The sequence below is a fragment of the Chinchilla lanigera genome, unplaced genomic scaffold (assembly GCF_000276665.1).
Source record: "Chinchilla lanigera isolate Chin_1 unplaced genomic scaffold, ChiLan1.0 scaffold00045, whole genome shotgun sequence".
Taxonomy (NCBI): domain Eukaryota; kingdom Metazoa; phylum Chordata; class Mammalia; order Rodentia; family Chinchillidae; genus Chinchilla; species Chinchilla lanigera.
In genome coordinates, this window is record NW_004955446.1 from 16,606,783 (window position 1) to 16,631,205 (window position 24,423).

Here is a 24,423-nt window from a genome sequence, read left to right on the forward strand (position 1 = left end):
TTAAAAATATTTGTTTGTTTTCTTAGGGAAAAGGAAAATAATTTTTTAAAATCTCGGCATGTCTTGATGTCCCCCAAAGCTTCTTGTGGTCAGTGGTGGGGATTTTTCAGAGGTGGCTGGATCTAGAGTATGTGATGCTGGGATGAAGGGTACATGATGACTAAGGCAGTCTACTGACTGGTGTGCCAACGTCCTAATCCCAGTAGCCTAGATAGAGTATTACAGGCATAGAGAGGAGCTGCTCAGCTCCCTTGCTGGTTTGCTTTTGCTCTCTTCTGCTTGCCATGAACTGGTGCTCCTGTGTGATGTTCCTCTGCCATGCCACTCTGCTTGGAGCCAGCTGACTATGGACTGAAACCTCTACAAACTGTGAGCTAAATAAGCCTTTCCTTCTTCAACTTTGGGTGTTGGGTATTTTGTCTCAGCAATGAGAAAAGTAACTAAGAGAAAGGTAACTGAAACAAAGCACTATATGATCAAAATAGCAGTTTTAAACCCTGACTTTTAAAATATACTCACACCTGGATCCCACTACACAGATTCTGATTTAATTGGACCCTAGGAGCAATATTTTTAAAGCTCTCAAGTGACTGTAATGTATTGCCATGGCTGAGTATCATCATCCTAGAAAAAAAAAAAAAATATATATATATATATTTTGAGACAGGCTCTTCTTCTGTAATTCAGGCTGACCTTGAACTTGGAAAGCCCAGACTGACTTTCAACTCTCAGTGTTCCTTCTGACTCAGCCTCCTGAGAGGTGGGATTACACGTGCTTGCCACCACACCCAGCATAGTAGATATATTTTAGAGAAGCTCCAAAGGAAAGAGCAGATGTGATACAATACGGCATGTTTTAGAATTTTGTAAAATGTAGGTTAAAAAGACACAGCATACTGATGAAATGCCTAGATGCACATTATTAATATTATTCATGCAAATGGGTTTTAGTTGGGTGGGCTCAACTATTCTGTTCCTCTCAAGCAAAAAAGTAGCTAAGTGCAAATTATGTTTTAATAGAAGGGAGAGAGGCTGACCCAGTTAAAATAGGTGAAGGGCCTAAGAAAATCTTCAAAATGGCGAAAGTGAAGAAGAAAATCTACCAGAAGAGTGATATTCAGGTTGTTAAAATATGAATTGAACCAAAAATAAGAACTGAGAGATGTCGGAGCTGTGTGATAAAAATGGGAGCTGAGGTCAGGGCCTGGTAGCTCAAGATGAAGGTGTTGTTGAAATTACTTCACTGTATTTCTTAATATTTCAAGGGACTGTTCTTGCAAGACGAACTCATGACTTTTTTACTTTCCTGTCTTAAAAAGGAAAAGCGAAAGTCATTATTAATTTAATTGCTTTTTCCTAGATAGTGTGCCATCCTTGGCAGCTGAACACAGTAGGAGTAAGGAGTATTTGGGATTCAGTCAGAGCTGGAATCGTACCTTGAGTCGGGCTGTTCATTGGCATGAGAAATAATCTGAAATACTGAACTGTGTCCATCTCCCTGGCTCGTCTGGATCCCCTGCCCCTTCCCTTGGTAAGCAGAAGCGTCTGTATTGCCCAAAAGAGTTAGGTAGAGTAGGGAGGTCAAGAGAAAGATCAGCTAATTTATAATGTTCAACTTTCAGCCTGGACTTTGGAGAAGAAGGAGAGAAGGCTTTCAAGGGAGAAGGACAGAAGCTGACACAGCCATTTGGTTCTTTCTGGGGTTGTTGTGAAGCTGGCAGCTCAGATAAAGGAAACCAGGAAGGAGAAGAGCGAGGGTCTCCCTGTGAGAGTTCTGGGGGAGGAAGTCTTATGCACACAGTGGGGTAGCTGCTCCCTGAAGAGCTCTGGTAAACATCTGTTTGACTCCTCACAGAGGGGTCAGACTGCGGGGTGGGTAGGCGCGCGTTGATCCTGAGTCTTCCAGATAGCGTGGACATGCAATCAGCATGACATAAAGCATAGTACCTAAGAGTAGATGTTCAATAAAAATTGGCCTCTTGCTTTTTTCCCTTTCATCCCTTCCTCCATTCCCCTCATGCCCTCATCAAGCCAAGTCTTTCTTACTGCAAAAGCATCTTCTTTCATGTCTCAGAACTTAATTTAACCAGGCAAAATTATTGCTTTTACTTTGTTATCACCGTGACTGAAAGTAGTTGACTTTATTTCAACTTGTGAAATAGACTTTCATATCACTAGAGTTGAGAAACGTCAGTAACCTCATACCTGCTTGCCTACCCTACCCTAACGAGCCATTCTCATTCTCTGTCTTAGGTGAGGCCCATCAGTTACATAAGGTCAACTACAGTGGACAGTGACTCTTGCTTTTTCAGTTAATAAGTTCTACCGTTTTTGAACTATCTTGTGCCAGGTGCTCATTTTATCTGGTGTGTCCTCAATATTCAAAACTGCCCCTGGAGAACTGAGTATTAATCTTATTTTATCAGTTTAGGTCTTGTAAGCTTTTTGAAGAAATAACTGTAGCTTGCACCTTGTTCCTCACCTGGTCTGGATCAACAGCATCAATATCACTATTAGAATTGCTCAATCTGGGACTCCAACCTAGACCTATGGAAAATTGAGATGCAGAAAGGATAATTTAGTAATAGACTCAAGGAGTTTGCTTGCACATTAAAGTTTAAGAAGTGCTCCATGCTGGGTGTGGTGGTGCAGGCCTGTAAGTCCAGCTCTTAGGAGGCTGAGGCAGGAAGACCATAAGTTTGAGCCCAACCTATAGTTCACTGCAAATTCAAGTCTGGCCTGGACTACACAGTGAGATGTTTTTCTTTCACACTGAGATTTTGTAAACAAAAAAAGTCCTGGAAGTTAAGTCTTAGCTAGTGTAGCATACTTTGCATATATGGTATTCAGTTATATGTTGCTGAAGACAAGTCATGTTCATGTTGGAAAGAAAGGACTCATGACTGTAGTATAAAAATGAAAATATTCATCATGGATATTTAGTTTCTATAAAGAAAAAGCTTAGATGCTCTCTATTGTGTCATTCCATTAACAAACAACAGCAAGGTTGATTCCCTGACCCTTGGTCTGTATAAACAACTTCAAAGATCCATTAGATAAAGTGGGAGGAATTTTCAGATGAAGGATCGCTACACTTGATGAGTTTCATGACTGCCATATTAAAGACCGTCATTGAAATTTACTATTGCACCTTTTGAAAGAAAACCCAAGGAGAAAGCTTCTTAGCAGCTCAGCCCCATCTTTATTTGGAAACTGTACTGAAAACAAATTTGGTGAGTGAATTGCACTCTTCCTTTTGCCTCATCTAAAAGTGATAGTAATCTCATAGTAAAAGAGTTAATACAGTTTTAAATTTGATTTTAAGAGACATATGTGTTTGACAATAGAAGAGGCTCTTCATTTGCTGTCAGTAGCATTTTGTGTGTGTGTGTATGTGTGTGTGTGAGCATGCTCAAGTGCTCGTACACTGCTGGGATTAAATCCAGGGTTTCATGGAAACTAAGCATGCGCTCTACCATCATGCTGCACCCCAGCCTCATCAGGGGCATGTTTAAAAAATGTAAGGAAAATCACACTGCCTGATTTAAAAATTAGGTATTGACCATGATAATTTTGTGTCTTCTTTTTTTGATGATTTACTTTGAGATATCCCCATAACAAATATCAGTTTTGAGTTTGACTACAAGGAGATGCATAACCAAATCACTATCTCAAAAGAATTACAGAGTCATCTAATGTAATATTATTACCAATTATTGTAATAATTTAGCTTAACTACTTATTAGGAGCTGAATGTATCTCTTCTATCCTTGTCCGTTGAAGCCCAGACCCCAAGTGTGGCAGCATTTAAGGATGAAGGCCTCCGAGGCAGGGAGGTTAGCCAAGGTTAACGAGATGAGCGGCCCGGTCAGACAGGACAAGCTCAGCAAGGACTGGACAGCAAAGGTCTCCACGGCTCCCTGCCCTGAGGGATGCAGCACAGGGCAGCCGGTCCAAAGCCAGGAGGAGAAGCCAGGGACTGACTGAAAACCAGTCTGCCTCTTTCTGATCTTCAACTTCCAGCCTCCAGAACTGGGAGCAAATTAACTTCTGCTACTAAAACGACCAAGTTTATGGTACTTTACTGGGGCAGCCTGAGCCTCAATCATCAATTTTCTCCTCTGCTGACGCCGTGAAGAATGGAGTGGACAGTGTGTATTTCCATTCGGGGAGAGTGCTGACGTTAGCAAATGTATGAACTCCAAGTTCTCTTTACCCCATCAAAGAAGTTTCTCTGGGTCTCACAAGGGACCAGGTACTCTACAAGGACCCACTTCAGGGCCTCCCTCGCTCAACATTCAATTTTCAACAATTTACTTATCTTGTTTCACCACTCAGAGAACATTCAAAATCAAGAAAGTGAAAGGTATTAGAAATTTGGTAAATTTATACACCCTCCGTGCCCTAGAATTTGGCAGGTTTTTATAGGAAAAAGAGAGATAAAATCTAACATATAGTTTATAGATTATATTTTAAGTAGAGTATAAGTTTAAGTTATAGTTTACTGAATTAAACTTTACTTCCATAGGAGATGCTCCCTCCAAGTCAAGGCAAAAAGAATATTTATTGATTACTCTTGGCTTAAAGAGGAAAAATGGGATACTTTTTCATAATAAAGATCCTATTTGTCTTAGTCACTTTTCACAAATCCCAATGCCCACAAACAGAGGAGAGGTTTCTCTTGGCTCAGGGTTAGTCCATAGTCGGCTGACTCGAAGGCAGAACTGCCAGGGTGGAAGGGGCTGGCAGAGGATCGCTGCTCACACCATGCTGGCCAGGAAGCAGAGAGCGGAGGGAGGCGCTGAGAGGAAGATGTATCTTCCAGGCCACGCCCCCAGTGACCTGCTGCTTCTGACCAGTACACTTACCTGCCAGCTTAGCACCCGATCCAAAAGTTCCAACACTGAACATGAGACACCTGTGGAGGAGGGGCATTCCAGATCTAAGCCATAAACATTCTCCAACCTTACAGAAATCCCCCAAAAGTAAGGCTTGTGTTCTCTGCTATAGCAAGGGGTTAGCCCAGTGCTTAGAGTTGGCTTGTATAGAGTCTTTTTTGGTTTTGTTTTGTTTTTGTGGTATCAGGAATCAAACTCATGACCTCATGCTTGTAAGGCAAGCAAATGTGCCACTGAGCTATAACCCCAGCCCTAGAGTTGATATTTATAGAATGAATAATGAAATAGACACGCTGTATCTTTTTTTTTTTTAAATTTTAAAGAGAAAAAAACCCCAAAGTTTCAAGACAAGATAATAGGGTAACAATGGTACAATTGTGTACGTTGCTTACTGTTAGCTTTAAATTAGCTACTCAGGGCATAAGGAATGCTGCATCTTGAGGTTGTAAGTTGTTTACATGGAAATTTTACTTATATGCAATGTGAACCTCAGTTCTTGACTATTTAATTGTAGTGCTTCCAAAAGGAAGCATTTATTATGGGACTGTCTATAGTGAAGTGTTTTATCAAGCTGTATATTCTATCATTTCTTTGTTTTCCCTGTCATTTATGGAGCACGCACACGCAGTACAAATCATGGGATATAAAATTCAAGTTTTCCTTCTACAAAGTTCCTCACCATTCCGTGTTTTCTCTAGTGGCAAACGCAATTTCTTGCTTGCTTCTTATTCTTTCCTAACTACTTTTAAATGCAAGCAAAATTTAATTGTATTCAATTCATTATTGTTTAGCTGATGTTGCCCTAAAAAAGCAGGTGTTGTTTTTTATGAGGTAAATTTGTTGTAATTAGAATAATTTGCATCCCACAGATGAAATGCTGTCCAAAATTCAATGATCCAGAAGTGTTCTTTGAACATTAAAGTAAAAATGTGTATTGTTGTTCTTTATTACTCCCTGATGAAATTGGACTTGGCAGGCGCCGAGTCTTGGGTAATGCCAAGTTTATTCTCGGAGTCTGCAGCAGAGAGCAAGCTGCATCAGGACCTACAGAGGTGGCATCTGCGGGAGCATCAGAAAGTGTTGGGCATTATCAGAGACTGAACAAAAGAAACAGAACTAACATTTATTAATCAGCCCTAACCAAAATAAGGTGTCATAAGGCTTTCTGGATGCTGGCTCAAGATACATGAGAATGTGAATATATATATATAGATAGAGAGAGAGACAGAGAGATGAAACAGTGTCTAGCTACATTCCAAGCTGGCCTCAAACTTGCTATGCATCCGGGGCTAACCTCAACACTCCTTCTTCTTGCTTCGGCCTCCTGAGTGCAGGGATTACAAGTGTACCACCACCCTTGTCCAGAGATAATTTAGAAAGAGAGTTTTCCAAAGAGCTACTTTACCTTGGGAAGTTGTCCTAATTCTCTGGGAAATGTTTCTTTCATATCAAATAAGATTTCAAAGATCTCTTGCAAAACTAATATTCTATAATTCTTAAAAGTCTGAATGTAAGTTAATCAGCCTTTAAAAGTCTTTTCACTGACATTACAGCATCAGAAGATCCAAAGTATCATTAGTGTGATTGGACACAGGGTTGGTGAGGATTTAAGGTGATGTTGAATGTGAGCGCAGGTTGAAACTGGAGGAGGCATTCTACTCCTTGCTTCCAGGTAACTTCCAGAGAATTTAGGATTTCTCAGGTTGTGCTTTGGGATTTCTGTACCTAGGCTACTCTGATGTGTGCACACTACTTTTTGCCACCTCCCCCCAGAAACATTTGTAATACCTCGAGTGACTCTGGGCATGTGGATGTCACGTACAGTTTTTGGCTATAAGTAACAGCAATGTGTCTTTGTGTATGTTATCTTCTAATGTTAGGAAGAGGCAGGTCAAAAACTGTATCAGATAAACCCTCAGTCAGAGCCCTGGCTCTAACAGTTACTTCCGTCTAAATCTCAGTTTTCTCAACTGCACAATGTAGAAAATGATAGCAACTTTACAGACTTGACCTGGAGATCAAATAATATAATCGTTTGAAATGCTTTGCTCAATGCCTGACCTCAAATAAAAATTCAGTATATTCTGTTATATATGTTTAATTAAACATATATGTTATATAACATATATATGTTATACATATGTTTAATTATGCTATTTTGGTGAATCAGATAATTTTCTTTCTTTTTCATTGTTCTCAGAAGTTGCCCCATAATATTGATCCAGGTTTTCAGTTGTGTAACAGTTCAGTTGTTGGACATATATCATAAAATTTTCTTTGACATACATATTTACTTTTAAAAAACTAACAGCCTCACTGTGATAACATTCAGGTTCTGTATGATTCACCCATTTAAAATATTCTACCCAATAATTTTTATTATATCCACAGAATTGTGCAACCATCAACAAAATCAATTTTAGAGCATTTAGGAAGAAACATAATGCCTATTAGGAGTTACTCTCTTTTATTTCATTTTTTTTTTTCTGTAAAAATGAAGTAAGGTCCTCATCTTACTCATCTTAGTAAGACTTCTTTTAGAATAAATAAATGTTGAATCAGTATGCACTGCAAGCATGTACTAATAAAAATTTTTACAAAACCCTGAATGTTGAATAACCAGGCAATGCATGAAGGAAAGGTATATAATGCAAGTAAGTTTGAGATCAATGCACAGTGGTTTAGCAAAATGAATGCAATAAAAGTCACTGAATCCTTTTTCAAATTCATCGAGCAAACAACTGGAAAATGGGACATATTTCTTTTGATATATAATACTGTTATCATATTATCATCCTTTTTGGCAACCATCACAAAAACATTCAGTATTCCTGACTTAGTAACTAAGGGTCCCCCAGGAATACATCCTTATGAAACACTTCAAATTAGCAGAAAGATTTTTTAAAAGAGTTCTGATTACAGTTAGCACATCAAAGGATATGAAAACCTTTCTTTTCTCCCACTAAAATAGTATAGTATGAAATAGCTACCTGATTTTTAAAAATCATACTTTTGTTTAAATCTAGCATTTTATAAAAGCTCGTTTCACAGGTACAAATAAGTCTAAAAGAACTAAACTACTCCAGAGAGATGAACTCTTAGTGGGAGAGCAACACTGGGAGAGTGGTGTTCAGCTCAGCACAGGCAGAGGAGCAAGCTTCCGGGCAAAGCCAATCTTTGCTTTGAGGCAGAGAAACCTAGCTAACTTCACTTGATCTTTGAGCTGATGTCAGGGCTCTAAATCTTAGGAAGACTTCAACGCAAAGAACATGCTCTTCCTCCAATAATCCTCTTCTATGTATATATTATTAAGTAATTAATTCTTGAGTCAAAGCAGGAAGGTGAAGAAGAACACATTACCTTGAAAATTCACATTTTAGAAGTATCTTGTTTCCGCTGTCTCCTATGCCCAGAAATCCTGCAGTCTCCAAGACATGAGGTGCACACTCTCCCTGTCCTGGGGTTCTGTTACTATGCCTGAAAAAAGTGGCGAATGTTGGCAAGAATGTGGGAAAACTGGAACTCTCATACACTGTTAATTGGAATGTAAAACATACAAGTATTTTCGAAAATAGTTTAGCAGTTTGTTGTAAAGTGCAACATACATCTCCTCGGTCACCTCGTAATTCTACTCTTAAAAAATTAACCCAAGAACAAAAAAAAAACCTAGGTCCACAAAAGCCTTGTACAAGAATGTAGGTAGCAGCTTTGTTCATCCCAGTATTTGCAAACTGGAAGCACCCAAATATCCTTCTATACAGACTCATACAGTGGGCTACTGCACAGCAGGAGAGGAACAGCCTAATACAATAGATGACAGCTTGAACAAATCTAAGAAGTATGCTGAGCCCAGAAAGCCAGAAATAAGAATAAATACTGTGTGCCTGATTAATGCCTCATTCTAGAAAAGACTAAACTAATATATGGTGACAGAGAATTGATAAATGGTTCACTGGGGATGGGGTAAAGGTGGAAGGTAAGGAAAAATGCAAAAACACTAAGAGGAACTTTCTAAGGTCATGACATTTTTCTATATCCGTATGGGTGGCTATACAGAAATGTGCACCTGACAAAAGTTTTTGATGTGCACATTTAAAATGTACATACTTTATAAAATATAAATTACATTTTAAAAAAGTTAAATTCTCCAGTGTTGCAGAAAAAAATAAACTACATTTCAATAAAGTCTATTTTAAAAAGAAAAAGGCATTTATAAATTTGAATAAATCCTCTAAAATTATTTGTTGTGAACTATTAATTTTACTGTTGCCTAATAGAGAAAAACAAATCAATAAAGAAATTAAACAAACTATATAGCAAGCAGCTGGGAAATAGTGTAATCAAATTATCGTACCTCTGTGCAGAATAACATTATTCAGGGCAGTTAAATTTCTAATTATTAAGACCATGTAGCAACATGGCAACTGTTTTAAGTATAAACAAAGACATTTAACTAGGAAACTTGGATTTTATGGATTGCTACCACTGAGATTAATGGGGCTCATAAATCTAAACTCTACAATCTGAAAAATAAAAAAACTCATCACTGATTCTTCACCCTACTGATAATGCAAGATCAAAACAACCAGAATAGGTAGAAATTATACTCTCAGCAAAACTAAGGTAGTAGAATAGATCAAGCACGTCTAGCTTAAGTGATGATGTTTATAGCAGTTTATCATTATCCTTTCTCAATCAGAGTAATAAAAGCCTTTGTGGAAATTTAGCAAGCTGAAAACTGTTCATTTCTAGCCTTATAATATAAGTTAATACTTGTTAAATATTTTCCAAGTCCACTCTATTACTCAGTAAAGCAAATAGCATAAAATATTAATCTCGGTGCATTTTTCTTTATATAAATGATAATGATGTTAAAGTTCAATTCCTTGGGCCACATATTTTATTTTACTTATTTTTTGAGACAGGATTTTGCTCTGCAGTTCAGGCTGGGCTGGAATGCACTCAAACTTGTGATCCTCCTGCCTCAGCCTCTTAAATGCTGGAATTACAAGTGTAAGCCACCATGTCCTGCTTAGACCAATATTTTGTTAATAAATCAATTTATTTTTATTCCCAAGTTTAGCATCAGCCAACATTTATGAAGAAATATCTTCAAGTATTACTTTATTTAGTCAAGTTCTGTAAGTATCTAATATAACAATAGCTTAATAGGGATGAATGAGCGTCCTATGATGTGGAATAAATTCATGTCTTGACTATGGACTGTGACTAGGTAAAAAATTCTAAAATCATCAAAATATTTCCAGAGAAAATTTAAAAAGAAAATACCAGATTAAGATTCCTATAAGCCAAAAGCTGGGTGTGGTGGCCCATGCCTGTAATCCCAGCACACAGGAGGCCGAGGCAGGAAGATCACCCTGAGTTTGAGGCCAGCCTGGGCTACAAAAGTGAGTTCAAGGCCAGCCTGCACTACATACTGAGATCCTACCTCAAAACAAAACAAAACAACAACAAAAAAGACTCCTATAAACCACTGCTTTAATGTCACATAACCATGCTTCTCTGAAGTCTGTACCTGCATTCCAAGCCTACTTGTAGGGAATGAAACAATATAAAAGACAGAAGTAATATCTGCACACATACATTTCAGCATGGGGAGATATTTATAGTACTAATTCACATGCTCAGTATTATTCATAGTTTCAGACAAGTAACTGATTCTGCTTTCAGCTGTATTTATACCTGTAAACTGTGCTAGAAGACTTCAAGCTTGTGTAGCAGCCATAGGTTTGACAGAATAATCCGTGCGTTTTATTTCTGTTTTGACAGTGAAAGGTGCAGCTTAAAGGATAAACAGGATTTGAGCCATTGGGAAAAGTTTTCAGAGGAGTCAGAAGTCAACCAAAGTGAGGCTTGAGGTTGTTCTCTGGAGTGTGGTGAAGGGTACGACTGGATTACGTCAATGCAGCACTTAATGAGTGAAGGTGGTTATTTCGTGAAATATAAAACATCAGGCTGGGTCTAAAGTAGCCTCTGCCATGAAGAGAGAGAGAAAAAGTTGCTATTCTTCCCATAGTGCTTTCTCAAACCTAGTGTTGTCTTTTAAATGTAGTCACTGTCATAGTTAGGATGGTTTTGAGTTAAAAAAAAAAGGCTTCCAGTTTTTGTATTCTTTCCAATATCGTATCCAGTATCTTTCCAATATCTTATCCAGTATCGCCTGCAAAAGTTAGGCTCACTGGAAATCCTGACAGTGTACACATGGTGAATGGCTCCATAACTAGAGAATCATTATCTGAATCACCTAAACATCCAGGCTTCATTACCAGTTCCCTAGTAACAATCTTCTACTTTGCTTTGATAAAATACTTTCCTTGTGTATATTACTTGCAAATGAATCAAAGTTTTAAAATTAAGTTTTCAAAACACAGTTCCTATTTCTTGATCATATGCAATTATTAATACCCAGTATGTGGTTTATAGAATTGCAGATGAAACTATTAAACATGATAGCATTTTCTGGCTGTTTCCCAAAATCAAAATGATCACGAAAAATAACATTTTGATTTGATACAGGACACTGAGGTGGTCATGACAGAGAAACTAAAGACCTTCCTGAAAGAGGACCTCCAGAACTGCTGCAGGAAGTAGCAAGTACAACAGGGGAAGTGTGTTTGAAGTGAGGGTATTTTGAAGAGGATTAATAGTAATGTGTCATTTACTTTGATAAATTAGAAACGTAGACATTCAATGAATTTTCCAGTCATACCTCATATATCTAGTAGAGTAGACAATGTTTTTTTACACCAGTGGCAAAAGCCAGATACAGCTAATTAGATGTGTAATAAATAGTGGCTGATTACTGGAACTGTGCTACATACCCAGGGTATGGAGCCTGGAGCACAGAACAAAGAGTTTTCAAGCAATTGTGTCTGGAGCTCAGCCTGAAGGGGAAAGAAAGCGGATGAGGAGCGAGGCTGGAAAAGAGCTTGCAGGGCCTTGATGTCTACATCAAGGGTTTGGATTTTCTCCTAAAGTAGGTAGGGGACACAAGGGATTTTAGGCAGGAGAGGGGCATGATTACATGTTGACAAGATATTTGGTATTTGTGTCAAAGTAGAGGAGTTGTTAGTTGTCAGGCTAGAAAACAGTAACTTTGCCTTGGATGGTGAAACTGGAAATAGCGAAGTAGGTGGACTGGAAATGCATTTAGGAGATGCAGTCAATAGGACACAGGAAAGACCGGATATGAGGGCCGAAGGAGAGGGAGGCGAAAGGATGAAAAGGGCCTGCTAGGTCCCCGGCTCGTGAAATTGGCAGGATGGTGGTGGCATTTACTGAGCTAGTGAGTCCTAAAAGAAGGTAAGATCACTGGTTCAACAACAGGTTTCTCTTTCGCAAGTAGTTGAGTTAAAGGACGACTTTACAGCAGGTATGTTGAGACATCGAGAGAAAAAATGACATTTCAGTATAAAGCAAAAAGAGATGTATGCTCAGAAGATGTAAATTTGGGAGTCAATAAATAGAGATAGTAATCAGTTTGCCATTAATGCATCTGCTGAGAAAAGGCACGTAGACAGAGAAATGTTCAGGCTTGAAGCGTGTGAGCATAAAGGAGGATTAATTTGACAAAGAAGCTGAGTAGCTGTGGCCAGAAGATCAGAAGAAAAACAACAAGGAATGGAACAAATGGAGAGAAGGGAAGGAAAGAGCGGGCAACGAGCACAGCATTTGTAAGGAGAGGAAGAAAATAAGGATGAAAAAGCTTGTGGCATGGAGCAGTTTGAGAGCTGATGAGTGGAGAGGAAATGACACAGCGCGGATTATGTTGCTGGTTGTGAGCAAGGAGAAGAATTTAGGGGCTGCCGACTTCTGGTTGCTTTTTGTTTATTCTGTCCTGATTTTACTTTGCGGATTTTGTTTAGTTTGGCTGCGTTACGCAGGGAAGGCGTGGAGACAGCTGGGAGCCGGCGCTGTTGAAGCCCCGGGGAGAGTAATCTGCAGTACAGAACCAGCTTCTTCCAGGGTGCGCTCGCAGCAGCCTGCGTCAGACGCGCACGCTCCTCTCTTCTACTTTGAGGGAGGAGAGGGGAATGTAGGAGTGAAGACCGTTGAATTCATGTGGAGGAAACTGAGGCAGGCCCCAGCTAATGTATGTTTCTCTTGAAGGAAGGTGACAAGGTTGTCACTAAATGTTTCGTGTTAGACTAGTTTTCTACTTTTAAAACGGAGCATTTTGAGGATTAGTTGCAACAGTGAACATGAGAACACTGTGGAATTGAAAGCTCTTATTGAGAGTAGTTTCATTATGGAAAAATATCTGTAAATACAGACATGCTTACATTCCTGTTAACAATCAGAAGTAAAGGGTTTTTTTAGAACTTAGGATGTCATCTTACATTGAATGGCATCTTACGTTTTCCATTGCTGAAACAAAATACCCGGCACCCAAAGCTAAAGGAGGAAAAGTATATTTGGCTCACAGTTTGCGGAGGTTTCAGTTTATAGTTGGCTGGCTCCAAGACAGGGTGCCATGGCAGAGGAGCACTGCAGAGGAGAGAGAGTCCATGGCAGGCAGAAGGCAGAGAACAGCAAGCAGCAAGCTGCAAGCGACAAGCAATAATAACAACAGCCCTCTCTTGTTTCTTGTATTTTTATCCCTAAGACTGGGTAGCACTTATACTCTTAACCCTAGCATTGTACACCTTAGATTCACCCACCTCTGAAAAGCCCTACCTAGAACCACTTGAGGCTTTGGGGGAACATCTAGCTACAAGCCGCAACAGATGGATGATGATATTTATTATCTAAAGATACTGTGAGAATAATAAGTGCATGTAAAATATTCTATTTTGTTAAAAGCCACAGCATAGCTGGACATAGTGGTGCACCCCTGTAATCCTAGCACTTGGGAGGCTGAGGCAGGAAGACTGCTGCAAGTTCAAGGTCAGCTTGGGCTACATAGAGAGTTCAGGGCCAGCTGGAACTACATAGCAAGACCCTGTCTCAAACAGCAGCAACAGCAACAAAAACCCAGCATGCATCCCATTATTTTACTTTTCTGAGGCAAATATGATTCTCATTCGTCATCACTGTATCAATTCCTTGTGGTAGTTTACTTTTTTAGCATACAGAGTTAAGAGTGCCATATAAAGTGTCTTAATAGTGGTGTGCATACAATAATTTCAAGTTCTGTAATATATCAATCATGTTTATGTGAAAACACCACAAGATAACCAAAATCTTTACTTTGATATTCTGCCACTTTAGATCATTTTACCTCTTTAGGACTAGTATGCTTGGTGTTTTTGTTTTTGTTATTATTTTATTCTCTCCTTTACTTCTTGGAGAGCCAGTTTAGTTAATTTCAACATATGAAGTGAAAAAGAAAAGAAATTATTCAGTGCAAAATTACCCTTAAAATTGTATGCACATATGTCTGTGAGCATTTTCATAAACCATATTTTGGATTTACCCATAAAATACTGTATTTATTCTTTTCCCACAATATTTTTAATGGCTACGCTTCAGTGTAGATTTAGCAATATTGCCTGCGGATATAACTATAGTATACCATTTCTATTCTGTTATTATTTATTATTTTTAAAAATTCACCACCCAAAATTTTAACATTTCATTTAGAAGTATCATAAGTTGGACAAGATTGTGGAGCATTTCATGCTTGGGATGATCAGCATTTTGAAGGGTGCACTGAGATACTTATGAAGCCGTCATAGCAGACCCTGGACCCTGCCTATGTCCTCCAGGATCTCAGTGTTAGAAAGCCTGTCAGCCTACGTATCTCTGAGAGTTTTCTCTTGCAACCTGAGAATAAACATGAGAGAATTATGGAACTGAAAGCTCTTATTGAGAACAGACACAAATAGCGAAGTGTATTGCTATTTGTGTCTACTCTGCTGGAGACCAGCCAGTAGCAGGTTGGAAGTTCTAGGACATTTACACCCCCTAGGAGCAGCCCTCCAGCAGGACCAATGGGAGAGGGTGTTGAACTCTCCACTACTGGCCCCTCCATGGGGGCAAGGCTGAGGTATGTAATAGTCTACACTGGCTCCCGTTTTGGTTTATATCTAGATGTCTCCCATGAGCCTCCTGTGCTCATAAGTGGGGGCTTGGGAAGGCGATTAGATTTTGGGGGTGTATAGGTGACTTTCTGATAGAAGACAGGGTCTGGTGGGAAGAGGCAGGTCACAGGTGGGTGGCTTGGAAGGGTTTATCTCCTTCCCTAGCTCCTCTCTTCTCCAGCCTTCCGGCGGCCATGAGGTAAGTGGCTGCTCCTCCCCCATGCCTCTGTGTGGTATTGTCCCGCCATGGAGCCAGCTGACCGTGGCCGGAAACTGTGAGCCAAAATAAAATCTCTCCTCCTTTCAGTTGCGGGTGTTGGGTATTTGTCCCAGTGACGCAGACAGTAACTGAGGCTGCTCACAAATCCCAAAGCAGTGGCTTGTTTAATAGCACACTCTTACCGTGTCATTTTGCTGTTGTGCTATTTAAGTTGTTTCCATTTCCAGTTTTGTTTTCTCACTTTGCTATTTGTGTCTTTTGGGGTTTCTCCTGAGTACTTCTTTGAACCCTTTGTTCAAGGGTTACTTGTGGGGCAACTCCACTGAGAGAATTGTTGTATTTTCTAATAAGTAATTTCTTTCTTTCTTTTTTCATTTGCTTTTTTTTTTTGTTTTTCTGAGACAGGGTCTCACTATGTAGTTCAGGCTGGCCTTGAACTCACTATATAGCCTAGACTGTCCTCAAACTTGTCATGATCCTCCTGCTTTAGCCTCCCAACTGCTGGGATTACAGGTGTGTGCCACCATGCCTATCCTCTAATAAGTAATCTCTAACATAATTTAAAAATTTGAAGTATAGTGGGGAGAAAAGAGCACTAAAAGGGCACAACATGCCATCATTTGCAGAATAAATTAATCTGATGTCCATTTAGAAGACAGAGGACTCTTAGAAATATGTGAAATTGCCTAAATAAATTTCAAAGCAATGGCTGGGTGTGGTGGTGCATGACTGTAATCCCAGCACTTGGGAGGCTGAGGCAGGAGGATCGTCGGGAGTTCGAGACCAACCTGGGCTACAAAGTGAGATCAAGGCCAGCCTGAATTGCATAGGGAGACCCTTTCTCAAAACAAAGACAAAAAAAAAAAAAAATTACAAAGTAATGAAAGTTCTACTTGTTTATGATTGTAATAAGTTTTCATTCCTATTTGGAGAAAAACTGCAACTAGCATACTGTATATTTATTCATTCCATACACAATATTTCTTGAGCACTTACTAGATCCTGACTACAATACTAGGTTTTGGGGATAAAGTGGTGAGTAGTGTTGCATCATGCTTACCCTCATGGACCTTGTGGTGCAATATACTACAGTGGTTAATAATTTATCCTCACTCACCTTCCAACTGTGACAAGTGGTATGAAAGAAAACATTGAGCACATGCATGAGGAAATCAGTCTAATTTGGGTGTCCAAAATGCTCATTCCTCCAAGGGAGGGAAGTCTGGGCTCAGCTGTGAAGCGGAAGACAGTGGGAAAGGCTGCAGCAACAACAGGTCGGCAAAGGGCAGGGAACACAAAGGTGCTCTGGCTATCAGGCTCAAGGTGTTGTGGAATTTGGGGAGAACTGGATGATGGTCACTGTGGCCAGCATGGAGGGGACAGTGAGAGAACCACAGGCCCAGACCGCCCTTATAGGCTCTGCCAAGCTATGTTAAGAAATATGGCCCTGGTAGGGGAGTGGGGAGAAAAAAGAAGAATCAAGATGTATCTTGTACAGGTACAAGTTCCCTGTGATGAATGTGATAACTATGCATATCTAAAATGTACCAACAAACTGTATCAGGCATTGTGCTTCCTGTTAAGGATGCAGAGGATTTCTACGAGTGGCCTGATGAATCATTTGATGAAACAGACAGCACACTTGCTGTTCAGCAGTATATTCAACAGAACAGAAGGGCACATTACTCCAAAATTGACAAAATCTTTGAACCACATGAAGGCCAAGATGAAGGTGTGTGGAAGTGTGAATGCTGCATTCACTGCAGCTATTGAAACTCTGGAGGGAGGACGGCAGGGGGTGAGAAAGATAGGAATCAATATACAAAAGCTGAGGTCAGGTGGAGCCCTCTCTCCTGGTGGAAGAAAGAAACTGCAGCGTGTCTATTTATACAATCAGCATATGAATAAGTTCACGCAGAGTTTAAAGGGAGGGTAGGACCTGGGACAGGAAGAATATCTAATCTTCAGCAGAACAGCATGCCTTGGTGGCTTCACAGGGAACAAGAAGAAAGAGTCTATATCATGTCAAGCGAAGGTCAAGTCACTATGTGTGTCAGCTCCCTGAGCTGTGCACATTCTTATGGGGCTCTGCCATACTCATGAGGAGCAGTGGCCCTGTCCTAGGTACGCAAGGTACAGACAGCTTCTCCCCCAACATGTGAACACTGAAGGCATTTCTTTGAAAAAGACTCATTGTTAATTCTCAGAGTAAATGCCATCCAGATACTTGTACCCAGGTGACAGCAACCGAACAATGGATTTTTCTTTGTGCCACTCATAAAACTCCAAAACAATGCTGGGCTATAAGACTGCACCAGACACACACTCCGTGGTGCTGCCTGCCTGCTCAATAGCAATAAATATTTTCCCAGCAGAGTTAGCCGAAAAGAATCATCTGTTGCAATACTAGGATCCTTCTGTCATAGGATTTAGAGAACATTTTCACATGCTTATTTTCATCACTGGCAGATATTTGATGAATATGAAAAGGCAACTTGTTTATGTCACTGGTTTACTAAGTTTGTGATGAAATATAATTTGCTGTCCAAGGATAACTTGGTTTTACCAGTTTTAGAAGAGGAAGTTCGGAATTCAGTTTTGGGAAGAGTGCGTGAAGGGAATGGGAGAAACGTGCAGCTCACGTCGTGAACATGGGTTATGTTCTGCACATACATCACTTTAGACACCGCAACCGTGTATCCACAGTGCAGCTGCTTTGTTAGGGTAGGGTCTGTATGCTGTGTGTAACCTTTTAAATGGGAAATGCTTACGTTACGCGTGAGCTGTGTATTCACTGATGTGGCACTCATGGTTTTTAAATAAGATTAGTATTGTCTGTTTAGAATGCCTGGTAGTAAAAGAATTTACAGTTTTGTTTACAAAAAAATAAAAAAACAATCACTTGAACACTGTGTTGGAAGGCAAGCATAGATCACTTCAATATCCAAGTAATTTGTGCTAAATCCTAAAGCTAAAGCCCAAATCCTGGAAAATGTCAAGCTATTTTAAGGTATGCTGCTTCAACCTGACGGATACTATGTTGAGATTGCCAAGTGTCGCAAATGCTTGCTTGAGAGAAGTTACACAAGCACAGAATGAGTAGTCAGCCATGGTGCCGGGATTATGTGTTTTAAACTCAAAGGCCTCTTGATTTGCCTTCAAGCAACACAGATGTGTTTCTAACTCGAAGCTTCTCTGTCGGAGAGAAACTGAACAAGTGTGAGTCCGGCAGCGAAGCTGCATTGAGTGTAACTGTTTCCACATTTGTCAGCCCCTGCAGACTCATTCTCAACTTCTGAAACAATCTGGAGGAGGTGAATTATGACATCTTTGTCATCATTTATAAATTAAAGCTATCAGTCTGCCAAAGTGTTGATTACATTCATCATACAACAGAAGGTTTAGCAGCTAAAGGAAATTCTGTTTCTCTTTTTCTAGACAGGCCCTCTTGAGGTAGTACAGGCCGGCCTTGAACTCACTATGTAGCCCGGCGGGCCTCAAACTCTCCACCATCCTGCCGGGATTACAGACATTCACAACCACGCTTGACCTGCCTCTTCTTTTTCTCCTTCTCCCTTTCAATCTTTATCTTCTGTCTTCTTTTTGTTCTTTCCTTTCATTTTCTTTTTTTTTTGGTTTTTCTCCGGTGAACCGAACTCACGACCTTGCGCTTGCCAGGCAGGCGCTTTTGCCGCTGAGCTAAATCCCCAGCCCCTTTCCTTTCATTATCTTTCTCTAGGCACTTACCTTGCACAGTTTCCTCTTTGAGCCAATGGCAGGGGAAGAAAAAGAAAGAAATGAGGGTTTCAGAGCTGTTGGTGGAGCTCTGTTCAGAGATGCGTGTGCTCATGTTCTGTTCTCCACACTCACCCACCGTCCCTTGCGCCCAGTATGTGCTGAATAGCTGTGAGCTTCAGGAGTCCCTGCTCTGGCAGAATGCAAGAGAAAACCACCGGGAAATGGGGACATCCAGTCAAGAGAACGGTGCTGTAGCCGTTCCAAGCCACTGTGATTACATCCTTACAAAGGAAAATGACTACTGATAAAGATGATGCTACTTCCAGGAAGTTCACTAATGTGGGAGGCAGTTTACACGGCTGATGGGACAGAAGTGAAACTGATTTACTGTCAAATATTTTTAGCCAAAGCTCTCAAATCATTTAGTAAATAAAAAGCAATTTCAATAAATTTGTTTTATATCTACAAAATAGGGTGGAAATAACCAAAATTTTCAGATCAGAATCAATGATACAATGGAGGGGTGTGCTAAAATGCAATCAAAGTGACTATTTTTGTTAGTCACAGAAAATGATGACCATTTTCCTTGAAAATGAAAGCAGGAGTTGGGCATGGTGGCACACGTTTGTAATCCCAGCACTCAGGAGGCTGAGGCAGGAGTATTGTTCCAAGTTTGAGACCAACCTGGGCTCAAGTTTAGCCTGAAACTGTATAGTGAGACCCTGCCGCAAAATACACACACACATACACACACACACACAAAGAAAAGGAAAATGAAAGCAGGTACATAAGCTAAAGCTAGATTAGAAATTTCAACACAAAAAATTAACAATTTTTCTTAAGAGATGAAAAACTTGAGCTGGGGATGCAGTTCAGCAGCACAGTGCCTGCCTGGCAAGCGCAAGGCCCTGAGTTCAATTCCCAGCTCCTCGCCCAAAAAAAAGAAGAAAAACTTTAAGACTTTGAAAACCTATATAAACCAATAGACACTTTATCAAATAATTTAATGTTAATGCCAATTAATCACACTGTTCTGCTGAAGAAAAGATTAGATCAATTTCAGAATCAAGCATCAGAAGGGGCACATGCTAAACGAAGGGTTTTGTAATCTATAACCCAAATTACCTACTACACTGAGTCACAGAGCCTGTTTTAAGTGTATATAAATCTGTTCTGAAAAATCAATAAAGCCAAGCTTTGCTATTTCTATAACTTTATAATGTAATCATTTTTTATTTTAAAGAGACAGAAAAATTTCAAAACAAGATAATAAGAGAGTAACAATGGTTAATACATTGTGTATTGTTATCTTTATATAATGTAATCTTAAAACAATCATCTCATTTTTCTTTAGAAATCCTTTAAAAAATATTTGGGATGACAATACTAAATCTTACTGAGAAAATATGTATGCTTTTTATTATCTGCAATTGTTGATAATAAATTGTGAATAAAAGATAGCTTTATTTTTGTTTATTGCTTTGGTTTTGCTTCTTTGTGAATGATCTGCTTTATCTTTAATTCCTGTTGTATTATGTAAAGTGTTGGTAAATGTTATATAAGATGATGCATTTAAATATAATTTGCTTTTGTAGGTCTTCTTTAATTTGCATGGTCACAATGGTATTGCATAACACGTCTTACTTAATTACTTTTGTTTTATTTATTATATCAATTTTCTAAACCACACAGATATATACCCTGATACAGTATATAGACATGGGAGTATTGTAGTGTGAAATGTGATTGGATAGATCCTTAAAATTTTCTAAATGATTCATGTATGACAGTATATAGTAGCTAGATTATGGTAATTTTTTTCATTCCCTAAGAAAGACTAATATTTCACTGCTGTGAAATGAAACCCTAAATTATAATCTAAATGACAACGAAAGAAAGAAAATCTGTCAAAACACATTTGCAATTGTTAAAGGTTTGCCTGTGCCTGTGTCTGGCTAAACTAGATTTGACCTCGCAAGCCTTCTTAAATTTTAGAAAGGAAGGAGCTGGAATTTTTGAGTCTGAACAGAATGAAAGAAAATAAGTTAGGGACTAATTTGACCATTCTGTCTACCGTTAATTTATCCAGTCTCTCAGCCAGTACTTATTTTGATAACTCATCCATATCTTTTATCTAATTAAATTACATAAATTTTTGATAAGAAGAAAGAAGTTTTCCTGAAAGAGGACAATAAATTCACTAAGAGAGGAAAGTAAACTGAAGGGACTTAATAAATACATGCTTTATTGGGAAGCTGTAATTAGCAATGATAATAGCAATACATAAAGCAAATTATGGGAGTAATTTTTCTTCCTGCCAGGCTATAAAAAATGTTTCTAAGGAACATTAATACATTACCCTCCTAATGTAAGCTTGGGAATCATCCCAGGTACCATTTCTAAAAGTGGCAAGCACTTAAGGTTGCCTCCTATAGAACTGCATCAGTAACATTATCAGAGGGAGTTCTGCATTCCCGTGACAGGACTAAGAGGTCATTTACAGCTTGTTTGAGAATTTTTGGAGCTATTTTCAAAGGACAGCAATGAGGACATTCACTAAATGGCTCAGAAAAATTAATTTCAAATGAAATAAATATATTTGCATTTCAAGAAATTGAATAGAAAAGGCCATTGATCAATTTTTCTGCTTAAAAAAAGATTAGATAGACTGCAGAGTCAAGATGACAGAAAGAGGAGGGTGGGATGGGGCATGCCTGCAATCCCAGCTACTCCTGAAGCTGAGGCAGGAGGATGCAATGCTGGCCTGGGCAATTGAGTGATATTTGGTTGAGAGATATTTTAAAGAAATATTCCTTTAACAAGTCAAAAATATATAATTTGTAAGCATCTATTTTGGTCATTTATAAAAATTGATCATTACCCTAGCCTGAAGTTGGATGAAATCCTAAGGAAGCCAGACATGGTAATGTGTACCTATAATCCCAGCTCCCCAGAGGCTGAGGCAGGAGGATCCCTGTGAGTTTGAAACCACCCTGGACTACATAGTGAGTTCAAGGCCAGCCTGGACCTCATAGAAGATCCTATTTCAAAAAAAAAAAAAATCCTGAAGAATAGCAATAAGCAGTCAACTAGTGTAATAAAAATAATTAAAATTACAAATTAACAACCCAAGATATCTAATCAAACACAATAATTTTGCAAATAAAATACTAGATTGGTATTAAATACATTGCTTAGTAAAGCACAACAGAGATTTCAAAATGCACTTAAAACTAATAAGCAATAAAGATACTTTATGTCCTAATTTGTGATCTTAAATCAATAGCTGGATGTAAACATATACTTTCTTATTCATCAATTAAAAATTCAGACAAAGTGAGAATAAATAAGTTCAGCATTTATCCTGTCAGAAAGCTAAAAATATAGTAAAGTGAAGAGAAGTAGAGAAAAAAATCTCAAAGGTAAAAATAGAAAGAAAGAAAACAGAATAACAGTGACAGAGACCATCATAAGCAAAAATAAAAACTGAGGATCAGTATAACTAAGAGGTAATTCATTGAAAAGACAAAATAGATATTCAAGTATGATAAAAGAAGAAATGGGCAAAACACCAGTACCAGGGATAAAAATAAAATAATAACCTGAAACCACATAAGATATTTTAAAAACTGTAAAAAATGCACAAATACACACTAATAAATTTGGAAAGCATGAATAAAAGCACAATTTTTCAAAATATTAATTATGTAAATCAAACCAAGAAAAAGAATAAAAACAAATGAAATGTATGGAAAACCTATAGCGTTCTCTCAGAAGGAAACCCGAAGTCGGATCCTGCAGGGCAAGGGGTTGATGTCAGGGTGATCTCCAAAACACAGTGATGGAGGAGTGGGGAGGCAGGGCGGAAGAAGGGGCGCTGTCACGAGGAGCCCTCTCGGGCAGGTACCACTGCGGGCATCTGGGGCTCTGTCTCTGAAGATGTCAGAAGGCCACACAACACTTGTTAGAAATCCTCCGCCTCCGGAGAGGGGAAGCTGAGGTATCACCAACAGACTCTCCTCTCTCCTTTGTGGAAGGTTTCTCCTGGGGAGGAGGGGTCAGTTCCCTGGAACTTTTGTCCTCCTCTGCACAGGAACCAGGAAGTCCTCAGCCAGGGAGTTCCAGAAGCTTCCAACAGAACCTGATGTGGACTTAGGGCACAGCAGTTCTAAAAAGCGCATTGGAGCTGGCTGGGCACCTGCTGGTGTTTCATGGGGGTGGCAGGGAGGAAACGCAGTGGAGAGCCCCGCCACATGGGGCCAAACTGGGAAGGCTCTCTGTTCTTAGAGTTCAACTCTCCCACATGATTAATACTTAGATTTTCACTGTATTAGGGTTAAAACATGAAGCAGTATGCTTTAGGTTGGAGTAATCAGAATGATTCTTTAGGAGATATAACTTATGCATGGGATAAAATTTCAGAGGGTAGCAGGAAATGCAAAAACTATTCCAGGTAGAGAAGAAAACCAGGCAAGAGTAGAGATGTGAAAGCCTAGGACACCCTTCCACACTCATTCATGACTGGGCTGATGGGTACCAAAGTTTGATTGTGTGTAGAAAGATATTTCAGTGGAAGGTGATTCAGAAAGACCTGGAATAACACATAATTGACAACGCTCATCAATTCTGGGTAATTGAGAAATTGGTGTTTTAGATGTTAAATCAGTCAGTCAAGACTAAAATAGGTTTTATGGCAAATTGTGAGGAGATTATGAAGTAATATAAACATCTGCAAGCAAAGTAATAAATACCTCCTTGGTATACCTCTGGCTACATTGTGGGATGGAAAGAAAAAGACAATCATGCAATTTTAGGCTTGACCCACTTCCCCATCCATTGTACAGCTCAGGTAACTGAAGCAAAAGGGAAGTGTCTTATCTGAGGCCCCCAGTCTAGTTAGCAGTGACAAGAATAGATTTTTGATAACTTCACTCTGGGCAAGGCTTATTTTTAAATTTAGAGGCTCCTTCTTCCAGTGATAAGCAAATGATTGAACTGTGATTCTTCTGTTTAGAGCTTCTCTTCCCCTTTCTGGTTTGAGGTGAAGGAAAGGAAATAAGAAGTAACTGTCAATCTTTCTCATCAGCGGTTTTAGAACATGGCCACTGGTTAGATATGAGGTTTGAAACAGATTAAGGACTGCAAGATAATATGTACTTTCAAGCCTTAGTAACTGAGAAAATGCAACTGATTTTGATTGAGAAAATTACAGTTGTACCTTGGTTCACAAACTTAATTCTCCCTATGATTCTGGTCACAAACGGAAATGGTTGTGAACCAAATCAAATTTCCCCATAAAGTCAATACTGAACCAACCATTGAAGTTTTTTTTTTGTTTTTTTTTTTTTTTTTTTTTTTTTTTTAAAGAATAAAAGAAGGATAACATAATAATAGGGGGGACTTAGCAAATTACAGACAAAATGGTAGGAAATTATCAATGGTTATCGTTTTACGTATTATTATCTATGAAATAGTTTCTCAGGAAAACAAATAGACAAATAATAGTAAGTTAGAGACAAAAGAG

The 24,423-nt window shown here is 39.1% G+C and overlaps 1 pseudogene; it reads left to right on the forward strand.

Moving 5' to 3' along the window:
* The first annotated feature begins 16,703 nt into the window (after positions 1-16,703).
* On the forward strand, positions 16,704-17,810 carry LOC102015357 (annotated as a pseudogene).
* Positions 17,811-24,423: the final 6,613 nt, after the last annotated feature.